Genomic DNA, 11,735 nt, shown 5'->3' with positions numbered 1-11,735 from the left:
TCTTTTTGGTTTTCTATGAAATTCTTATCTGTTTCTTTAACTCCAAATCAATCTCTCTCTAATTTTTTATTCTCCAATGGGAAAGAGTTGATATCTTTTCTATTATGAAATTCTTCTCTGTTTCCTGAGAACTTGCGATTTACTTTGAGGTTAATGGGTCCTCTGTTTCAAAGCGGCGGTGGCAAATGGTGTTTGGATTCGAGGGTCCTCAAGGAAATAAAAAAAATTAGAGGCGGAAAATGCTCTTATGAAGAAATGCAAAAAACTTCTCTCTGGATCCATCTTCAAGATGTGCAGTTACTTTGATTAAGATTTTCAAATTTCTTATTGATCTTGTTAGTTTCTGTTTGCAAGAGATAGCAGTCGAAAATGGCTGGGCCAATACGCGAAGACGACTCTTTTTTTTTTACCAAAAGAAAAAAAAAAGGATGAAGAGGAAAAAAGTGTTCTAAATTCTAATCGATTCAATTGTGGCCGGAGTTGAAGAGGAAGAAAGATAGAGATGGTGGTGACGCTGAGGGTGGAGACGAAGGAGACGAGAGAGAATTGAAAAGTTAAAAATGTGTATTTTTTCAGATGAATTTATGTTCATCCGATTGGAATGATCCACGTTTCACCGTTGGATTGAATTGTGAAGAAAATATAAAAATCTTATTATAGAATAGATGTGAGGGTATTTTGGTCATAAAATCACAAATTGTCCTTAATTGGTCTTATTGAATAGTTCAAGGGAGGCAGATGCAAAGTGTCAATCTTTTTGGACTAAAAATGACATGGACCAAACCTCCAAGCCTCCAGATGAAAATTACCCATAATAAAGATAGCAAAAATAAGAAGAAAAAAAAAAAAAAAACAAGTTTTCAACGTTCAACACAGAGAACTTATGTACATATGAAAGTCGTAATCTCATCAAGTTATTGATGATGGGGTGTTTGATTATTTTTATATAATTAATACAATTTAAAGATAACTTAGAGTTATAGTCAAATACTATTATCTTCTTGTTGTCTTATTATGTTATATCCTGTTCTTTGTGCTGGTTTTGTTGATGTTTGTCATTGGCAATATTTGGTGGGGGGAGAATTTAGTTTTCAATCAGCATGGGATTTCTATCGTAAAAAAGGAGAACAACAGGAATGGACTAAAAGTATTTGGAAGACTTCTTTGCAACCTAGACAACAAGTTTTCTGTTGGAGACTTTTTCATTATAGGCTACCTGTTGATGCCTTGTTGACTCAGAAAAGGATTATGTTAGCCTCTCGTTGTAATCTATGTGGTAAAGCTTCAGAGGACATAGGACATCTCTTTCTTCACTGCTCATTTTTACGTGGATGTGGAGAAGCTTTTGCAGCAAAGTTTGGTTATAGCTGGACAGTAAAAAATTCGATTATAGAGTCATTCAAGGCTTGGAAACACCAAACTTCATAAGCTCTTTTACAGACTCCTTGGATTAATGGATGTTGTTTGCTTTTATACTTTCTTTGGATGGTCCGCAATCAAATTCGGTTTGAAAATTTAAATTTCGGGACAAATAAGGCGGTGAATTTAATTTTTTCAGACTTAGTACAGTTTGGCTTTAAAATGGATGGGAGAAAAGTAACTCCTACCATTTTTTCGGATGCAAGAAGATTGGACCTTCATTTCTCTGTCTTTCGTGCTGCTCCTCCACAAGAAATTTTTTGGTGTCCTCCTGCTGCAGGCTGGGTTAAACTACATATTGATGGGTCTTCTTTAGACAATCTAGGAAGGTCTGGCGGTGGCAGGGGCGGACCCACTAAGGGGCCGAGGGGCCATGGCCCCCGGATTTTTAATTTTTTTTTATTATTTGCTTAGGTTTTTCATTTTTTATATTAATTTCCTTCATTTTTCCAGCTTTTTTCTCTCCTCACATGTGAAACATAATTTTAAAGGTAAAATAATGGGTATAAATGTCATTCTTATTTAAAAAATAAATCCTCAATCCCTATTTATTCTTCCCTCTCTTCCCTCTCACATCTTTTCTTCCTATTTATTCTCATTCTATAAAGGGAAAAAAAATTATTATTAAATATTCAAAATCCCATTTCTAATGGAAACTAACTCTCAATTCCGATTAATTCTCCTCTCTCTTCTCTCTCACATCTTTTCTTCCTATATATTCCCTTCTATAAACGTGGGTTAAGGAAAATTTTTGAAAAACATATATTATTAAATATTCAAAATGTTATTTCTAATGGAAATTAACTCCTCCATCCTTATTTATTCTCTCATATCTCCTCTTTTCTTCCTATTTATTCTCTTCGGTTTCTTTATTTTTATTTATTCTATAAGTGCGAATTAAGGAAAATTTGGAAAAAAATCTTCTGCACAATTAGGTTCTCTTTCTCTTTTTCAATTTATTTATTTTTTCTCTTTTACTTATTTTTTATGTTATTCTTTATTTGATTTTATATTCTTTGTTTTTGTATTTCTTTTGCAATTTTTTTTTTATTTTTTGGTTTGCCAACCCCGATTTATAAACCGGTGGTTCGACCCGCGTCGCACACTTGGCTATGGTGGGTGAGTCTCCTAGCGGGGATTTTTTGCATCCACAAGGATTCGATACCGGAACCTTGCTTAAGCGAACCAAGCTGCTTACCACTTGGACCAACCCCCGTTGGTTTTCTTTTGCAATTTTTATTATTTGATTTTATATTATAAATAAAATGTCTATAATTGTAAGGTAACTAACTACCATTGGTTTGCATCTCTTACTTATTATATTATTTTTTTTTGCAAATTTTTTAGGGTTAAAGTCACGTGTATTTTTTTTTAACTTATGCTTTAATTTACTTATATCTTGTTGAAAAAAAAATATCATTATTGATAATTTATCTATTTTTGTCAAATATATGTAGGCCCCACAAAATATATGTAGGCGTGCTTCCCCAATCTAAACTTTTATTATTCGCCCCCCCCCCACTATTGAATCCTGGTTCCACCATGAAGTTGTTGCGGTGGTTTTCAATTTCAGTATTTTTTTAGATGTTAAAACCAACTTCGAGGTTGAATTGGAAACTTTCATTCACGGATTAGGTTGGGCAAGGCATTTACAAATTACAAAGCTTTGGGTAGAAAGTGATTCAAAAGCTGTGGTGACTTTAATTCAGCATAGAAAATACCTTGGTATATATTTCATGTGTGGAGAGAGTTACAAGAATATTTGTTGACTATAGATTGAAAGATTTCACATTGCTATCGTGAAACTAATACAATGGCATATTTTTTTGGTAAATTCGACAGCTATGACAGGAACTTCTGATATTAACATTCTGTTTGCAAAATAAAATAACTGAAAGCGCACAGCATCATGTAGCTAACGGGTCGATCTCAAGGAGATATGCCACTTAGAATTCAACTTCTTAATAGTAATGCGAAAGTGGAATGATTCAATTTTTGTTAAAACCAACGATCCTATACCATACATCTAATGCAATCGATTGAAATGAAAAACAAAGCAAACATAATTAATGCATAAATAATAGACAAGGAAAAATAATGCGAACAATAAAAATAGAAGGGAATTGATTCGAGTTTCAGCTCTGGATCGAGGGAAGGGGAGTATAATAATAATGACTTTGACCGTGGACCCTTTGCCGTAGCTTACAGTCCACCGATCGGAGGAAAGGATTTTAGAGAAAAAAAGAAATTGTAGAAAGGAAACAACAGAAAGTAAATAACAAAGCAATAAAAGCAAAAAGGAAACCTTAACCAAAGAGAGGCACGACTGTAGGCATCTTTGATTAAGAACCCAAGAACAATAATAAATGTTGAAATTTAAATCCTAAATTAAGAATATGGAGGGGTAGATAGAAGCGGAAATGGAGGGGGGGGGGAGAGAATATTATTGAAGAATCTTACTTACTTGCATCTTCCAAACAAAACTTGAATAAACGATTCGAATCTCAACCAACACTAACAACCAGATCTGGAATAATCTAGATCTGCAATTGCTAGACCCAGAGAGAAAGCGAATCCTCAAACTTGAAACTTGAATATGAACTTGAACTTTAAATTGCATTGATAAAATTACACTTGCATAAAATAAAAATTACACAACTTCAAGGTTCCTAAACATTCAATCTAAAAAGTAGAACCTACAAATTAATCAAAGAACTAGAAAAAACCTAGAGCAAACTAAAGATAATAGAAAGTGCAAGACTAAAGTAAACTAAAGAGAAAATCAAGTCTAAGACTAAAGTAAACTAAAAAGAAAATCAAGTGTAACTAGACCTAAGAGGGAGGTAATATTTATAGAAGAAGGAGAATAATTTACAAACAAGGAAATAAAATAATAATAATAATAATAATAATAATAATAATAATAATAATAATAATAATAATAATAATAATAATAATAATAATAAAAGAGTAAAATAGAAAAATAAAACAAATAAAGAAAGAGCAAAATGTCGTTAGAAATAAAGAGAGAGAGAGAGAGAGAGAATGTGGGTATAAAAAAATAAAATAAAAAATTAGAAATACGTTAGGAGGGAAAGTGGAGAAAAAGAATAAATAATAATAAAAAAAAAACTTAAGATTGAGTTACACGTAGAGAAGGTGGAGAAGAAAGAGAAAGAGTGGAAGAAGGAAAGAAGGAAAAAAAAAACTTTTAGAAAAACGATTTTGAGTTAATTAAGGAAAAAGAATAAAATAAAATAGTGAAAATAATAGAAAGTGGGAAGAGAGAGAAAAAAACTAATTAGAGATATAAATAAAATCTAACAAAATAAAATTTTCTAAAAAATAGAAAATCCTAGTATTTAACTATTTGTGGGCCCCATAAAATTCTCAATTACAATAAAGAAAAATAAAATAAAAATCCTAATTTAATTTTACAAGATATTCTGGAGTTGGCCCATAATCGCATCTTTAGCCCATCATGCTCCAAATCAGGCCCACTTTCACCGAGAATTTGAACGGACCTTTTGACTTGTAAAATCGCATGTTTCATACCCAAAATTCCAGATATTCGCTAAAGTCCTAAAAATTCATATAATCTGCAAAAACAACATAAAACCCAAGGTAGTTCCACTCAAAGTGTGTAAAATGCATGATTTATGCCATAAGATTTCATACATAAATGTGCTCATCACATTCTTTGGTCAGCTTCAATCCTTAATGAACTTGATGTGGATGCCTCTAGACGTCCTAGATTTCGTTTTTTGAGTTAATGGTTTTATAATCTGAGTAGAAACCAATGAGGAATAGTGTATTTGGGGCAACAGTTTTTGCGGAATGTTGGTTCCTTATAAGGTATTAATTGATGTATTTTTAATATTTTTTCTTCGCTTAATATAATGATCATTTTAGCGAAAAAAAATAGTCAAATACAGCTATATTTGTTTTGTTCCTCATTAAATTAGGAATTTGAGTTTAATAGGATTCTCTTGAACAACTCTCTTCAACACTTAAAGTAACCATTAAGCTTAATTTCAGTATGCAAACTCCACAGTCAAGCAAAGGCAAAACAGTAGCTGATCCCATGCCAAAAAACCTTCGTCAGCATAGAGATTCAAATTTTAGAGTAAAAAAAAAGTCGATTCATCATCAGAAGTGACTAAGGTTTACGTATGATTTTAATTTCTTGCAACTTCTTAAGATTCAATAATGGTAGACTTATCTTTTTATATTTCAAATCAACGATAGTAAGCGCACATTTGTAATCGAATAAATTCTAAGATGTATGAACGTAATTGGTTGATAATTTGTAAACATACGAGGTGTATATATAATTTGCTCTTACAATTAAAAGCATTCTTGGTTGCTCCGGTTATTTTTGCATCCACACTATTGGTAAATCAAGTGGTATTATAACTTTTTGGGATTTTAGCATCAATTTCCATATTTATTCTTCCTCATCAAACGTTATAGATATGGCAATTTCTCCTAACATTTCTTTACCCTCAAATTTTAGGTGTACTATGGTTCATGAAGAACCTTGGGTTGAGCATAGAGTTCGTGAGAGAATGAACTTCTTAATGACTAATTATCTGATTGAACTGACCATGGTTCAGACCAAGTACCAACCATGGTTCAACCCAAGGAGTTGGACGGGTTCGAGTAATGAGCAGTTCGACCATGATGTAAGTGAAAAACCAAATCTCAAGACGAGCGATGTTTCACTCTCAGTGAACTTCTTAAAGCTATTAGGATAAGAATTTGAACTTCAGAGTTCCACTTGGTAGAGTCTGGATCAAACTCTTCAATAGGAATTTGAGCGGGACTCTATTACCATACAGGTAAAAGCCTACATAAAGGAGACGAAAAGGGGGAGGAAGGTAAGTTGAAGTGGAGGTTTCAATCCTTAGCTTTGGATTCGTACCATCCTCATTGATCTCTCGCTAACTTGCTCGTCGGAGACGTAACTCGACCTATCTGGGAGAGAACATTTGTGCGGGTCAACATATGAGGTGATCGGGAAGAATTTTATAACAATAATTGGCACCGTCTGTGGGAACCTGATCAAAAAGCCATCATGCATATTAGGTTAGGAAGAATAGTAGGAGACAATTCGTGCGAGGGCAAGTGAGAGATCAATATAGAGGATGTATCTCAAGAAATTGAAGAAGCTCCTCAACATGATGCCTTGCCAGATCCATCTGAGTAGTTTGTTACTGTGGGACAGTTCAACGAATTGCATAAACAAATTCTATATCTCAACAAACTAATTAGGGCAAGCATCTGTCAATAGGTAGTTGCTCCAGGGGTCGGTCAACAGATCAATCCGATAAGTCCAAGCGACGAAAGAGATGATCGAACAACAAGGCAAAAAGAGGTTCGAACATTACAACCCGACCACTCATCACAACCATCTCAATGAAATCATGAGAAAGGAAAAGAAAAGGTAGGAGAAAAAGCTAGACCATCACAAGAGGTAGCGTCTAAGGACCTTCCTCCAGATGGTAATAACGAAGATGGAGGGAGCAATTCTTGTCTAATCGACGACCTATAGAATAACAATGGAGTCCCGACCAAGCATGTCAATTACGTGAACAAACATTTCGAAGAACTTGACGAGAAATTGAAAAAGTTGAAAGACTCGAGAAAGGACACTTTGTATTTTGTTATGAAAGAAGATCCTTTTGTCTTGACAAATTTGGAAGCAAAGATGCCAAAAAAAAGTGTCTTGACCTTCACTATGTTCGATGGTACGAGATGCCCGAGACATCTTATAATGCACTACAAATCTGTCATGTCTTAATATAGACATAGTGAAGCTGCCATGTGTAGGATCTTCCGTACCTCACTTGTTGGATCTGCAACTGAGTGGCTCTTGGGACTCCAAAAAGGTACGATAGAGAATTTTGACCACCTTGGTTGGGTATTTCTATCCCACTTTCAAAGTAGAGTAAGCACGAAGAAAAGAGAGGACACTTTGTTCTACATTAAGAAAGGGCGTACAGAGTCAACTTGAAGTTATCTTCTGAGATTTAACCATGCTCTTGATGAAAAGATAGCTTTCCATGCTCTTTATCAGGGACTTAACCATGAGGGACTTTTAGAGCGCCTTTTGTTGGACATGCCTGAAACATACATAGATCTTCTTGAGCGATGCCATAAACAAGCTGAAATATAAAATACCATAGAGTTTTGGAAGAAGGAGCTGACCACAGAAGCAAAGACAAATAGGTACAGCAAAAACCCGACAACAAATTAGAGCATAAGTAGTTAGTAGAATCAGCCAAACAGCCCGAAGGAGCATACTCCCCTCTTGAATACTAGAAGGTCAGAAATTCTAATGCAAGTCAAAGAACGAGGACTTCTTAAGTGGCTGAGCAAGCTTCAATCCCGACTAGAAGATCGGGACAAGAGCAAGTATTGTGAATTCCACAAAGATCATGGTCATTGGATTGATGATTGTAGAAAATTGAAGGTGGAGATTGAAAAGTTAGTTTCGCAAGGACAATTGAAAAAGTATGTTTGTGCAAAGCAAAGAGCCTCTGTACCATCCAATGGAGGAGCTAAGAAGAGAGTAAGGTCATTCAGCAGAGAGTGACCTTGGAGTCCTAGCAGGAGTCAACCAAGACTCGGAGATGACACAGGAAAGTGATCTTTAATTTATATGGTGCTCGGTGGTCCAACGGAGGAATTTTCTTGACAAACCAAAAGAAAGGCTTGATATGTGGGGAATGTAGAACTAGAAAGACCAGATGTAAAGGTTGTGTCAAAATCGATTACCTTTTCATCTGTGGACATGCAAAGAGTAAAAACTCCCCATGATGATGCTTTGGTGGTAAAAGTCATGGTGGCGGGAACTGAAGTCCACAGATTCTTAATAGATACAGGTTCTTCGGTCAACATTTTATCCTTGGAAGCCTTCAGGAAATTGAAATTAAGTGAGGACATGCTCATACCATGTGGAGCCCAACTGTAAAAATTCATAGGATCCTCAACTCAAGCATAGGGAACAATCAAGTTAGATCTTAGGATCGATGACCATCTACGGGACATAATAGTTCAATCATGGTTTTCCAGGATTTGTTGGCATACAATGTAATCTTGGGACGACCAACTCTCTATTCTCTAGAAGAGGTGGTGTCAACATTACACATGAAGATGAAGTTCCCGACCAAGAATGGCATCGGAGAGTAGTGCCAACCAGAAGTCTAGCCAACAAAGTTACATCAATTACATGATAAATAGGGCAAAGGCTAATTCGACCATGTCTGTCAAAATCAGAGATGATCGAGATGAAGAAGCAATGCAAACTAGTCGAGAAGCTAGAAAGGATTTGTCTCAATTCCAAGCAACCAAGCTAGGGAACATTAATCAGAGTTGAACAAGAAGTAGACTTTAAGACTAGGTTAACTCAATTTCTTGACCAAAATGCGGATGTCTTTACTTGGTCAGCAAACGATATGCCTAGTATTGACAGATGAAAGCCGAAAACAAGCGGTGTATTGATCCTCAAGCCATTCTAATTGTCCAGAAAAGAAGAAACTTCTCTATTGAGAAACATGAGGCAATCCGAACGGAGATTCAAAAGTTGAAGCAATTTGGTTTTATACAATAGATTGACCCTCTGACCTGGCTACTTAATGTAGTGATGTTTAAGAAGGTTAATATCAAATGGCGAATGTGTACAGATTATACTAACCTCAACAAGGCATGTCCCAAGGATTGTTACCCACTTCCAACAATTGATCTTCTTATAGATGCGACTGTAGGACATGAGATGCTTGGCTTCATGGACACCTACTCTAGATATAATCAAATCCTGATGTACAGAGACGATTAGAAGTATACGGCCTTCATGAATGATAGAGATAGTTATTATTATTAAGTGATGCCATTCGATCTAAAAAATGCAAGAGCAACATATCAGAGAGCAGTCAATAAAATCTTTGTCGTTCAGATAGGTAAAAACATGGAAGTGTATGTAGACGACATGCTAGTGAAAAGTACATGGAAGATTGACCACTTGAAGGACTGAGCTGAAGTATTCGATGTGCTTTGAACTTACAGAATGAAGCTTAATCCTGAAAAATGTGATTTTGATGTATCCTCTGGAAAATTCCTGGGCATCATGGTATCTCAAAGAGGGATTGAAGCAAATCCAAAGAAGATTAAAGCAATCCAAGACATGAAGCCTCCAAAAAGTATTAAAGAAGTTTACAGTCTTACTGGTCGATAGTAGCTCTGAACAGGTTTAGTGCTCAGTTAGGAGAAAAATGCTTGCCACTTTGTAAGGATTTAAAAAATACATATGGTCAAAAAATAGAAATATGGAATGAAGAATGCCAAAGAGCCTTCGATGAATTAAAAAAGAAGTTGTCACATCCACCTCTGGTTGGTCGGCCCGACCATCAAGAAAGAGTTACTTCTTTATCTAGCAACATCATAAATCTCAGTGAGCGCAGTGCTTGTCCAAGAAGAGGGGAACATACAAAACTCAATCTATTATATTAGTCATGTATTGATCGATGTGGAAACCAGGTATCTCAAGATAGATAAGCAAGCATTGTCTTTAGTAATTGCCGCACGAAAGCTCCGATTGTACTTTCAATCACATCCAATTGTAGTGCTCTACAATTTTCCCTTAAAGAAGATACTGCACTGACCAGACCTTGCATGGCGACTGGTGACCTGGAAAGTTGAGTTGAGTGAGCACCAAATAGAGTTTCGATCATGTCCGACCATCAAGGATCAAGGCCGGACAGACTTCATCATTAGAACTCCACAAGGTGAACAAAAAGGAAAGGAATCCAGCCTCGAGCCAATTAAAAGATAGATCTTATTTGCGGATGGATCTGGTAATCCACTAGGAAGTCGAGCTGGGATACTTCTTCAAAGCCCCGATAGATTGAAATAAAGTACATGCTTCGTTTCAAATTTAGAGCCTCCAATAATGAAGCGAATATGAAGCATTACTAGCTGGTCTCAGGTTAGCAGTGGCTCTAGGGATCCAAAACCTAGAAAGTAAAAGTTATTCACAATTAATTGTTAAACAGGTAAATGGAACCTATGAGGCAAAAGCAAAAAGGATGGGAAAATATCTTAACTTGGTTGACCAATACGGGCAACACTTTGGAGATTGCTAGTCAGGCAATTACTTAGAGAAGAAAATAACCAAGCAGATGCACTCTCTGGCTTGGCCACGGTGAACCTAGAGATTACAAAACCTATGGTGTATTTGGAAGAACTAACTAGTCCAAGAATCTACGTGGTTGACCACATGCAAATATTTGCCAAACAAGGATGGATGGGATCAATTATTTAGTACTTAGAGCACGACCAGCTTCCAGAGGATCCAAAGGAAGCTTAAGCAATCCAACAAAGGTTAGTTTGGTATATAATTAGAGAAGATCGACTATATAAAAAATCTATAACTTGACAACTTCTACATCTCCTGAAGCAACTAAAGTATTAAGGGAAATTCATGAAGGAATTTGTGGAGCACATATAGGAACATGAGCATTGGCAGACAAAGCCTTGAGGCAGGTTTCTTCTGGTCGACCATGCAAGTAGACGCAAAAGACTTTATTCGAAAATGCAACAAGTGTCAAGCCCATGCTAATGTACCACACAATCCCGCAGCACCACTGACGTCAATCCTATCACTAGTTCCTTTTACGAGATGGGGGATAAACTTGGTAGGGAAACTACCCAAAGCCTCAGGAGGAAGAGAATATATGGTAGTCACATTCCACTATTTCACGAAGTGGGTGGAAGCAGAACCCTTAGCATCAATCAATGCGACCCAAATGAAGCATTTCATCCAACACAATATTATATATAGATACAGAGTATCAAGGATATTGGTTACCAACCACAAAAAGCAGTTCGAAAATGCTACCTTCGAAAGTTTATATAAAGATCAAGGGATCAAACATCGTCTTTCCTCAGTAGCATATCCTCAAAGTAATAGCCAAGTAGAAGTTACTAATATAATTATGCTTGACAGCTTGACGAAAAGGCTCGACAAAATGAAAGGGAAGATGGGTTGATGAACGCCCCAGTGTCCTGTGGCCATATAGGACAACTGCGAGGATGACCACTAGAGAAACACCATTTAGGCTTGCCTATAGAGCAGAAGCCCGAGTACCCATCAAAATCCAAGTTGGATCTCTAAGAGAAGAAGTTGATGACGAAGCTAACATTGAAGGAATGAATAGCAACATCGACCTCACAAACGAGCCAAAAGACAAGGCCCAATCCCACTTAGAAGAAACCAGAGGAGAATTGCCGATTATTATAATGCGAAAGTAAGAATG

Source organism: Hakea prostrata, chromosome 4 (assembly GCF_041222555.1).
Source record: "Hakea prostrata isolate BN-2017 chromosome 4, UWA_Hpros_2, whole genome shotgun sequence".
In the NCBI taxonomy this organism is placed as follows: domain Eukaryota; kingdom Viridiplantae; phylum Streptophyta; class Magnoliopsida; order Proteales; family Proteaceae; genus Hakea; species Hakea prostrata.
Note: the sequence above shows the minus strand (reverse complement) of the source record.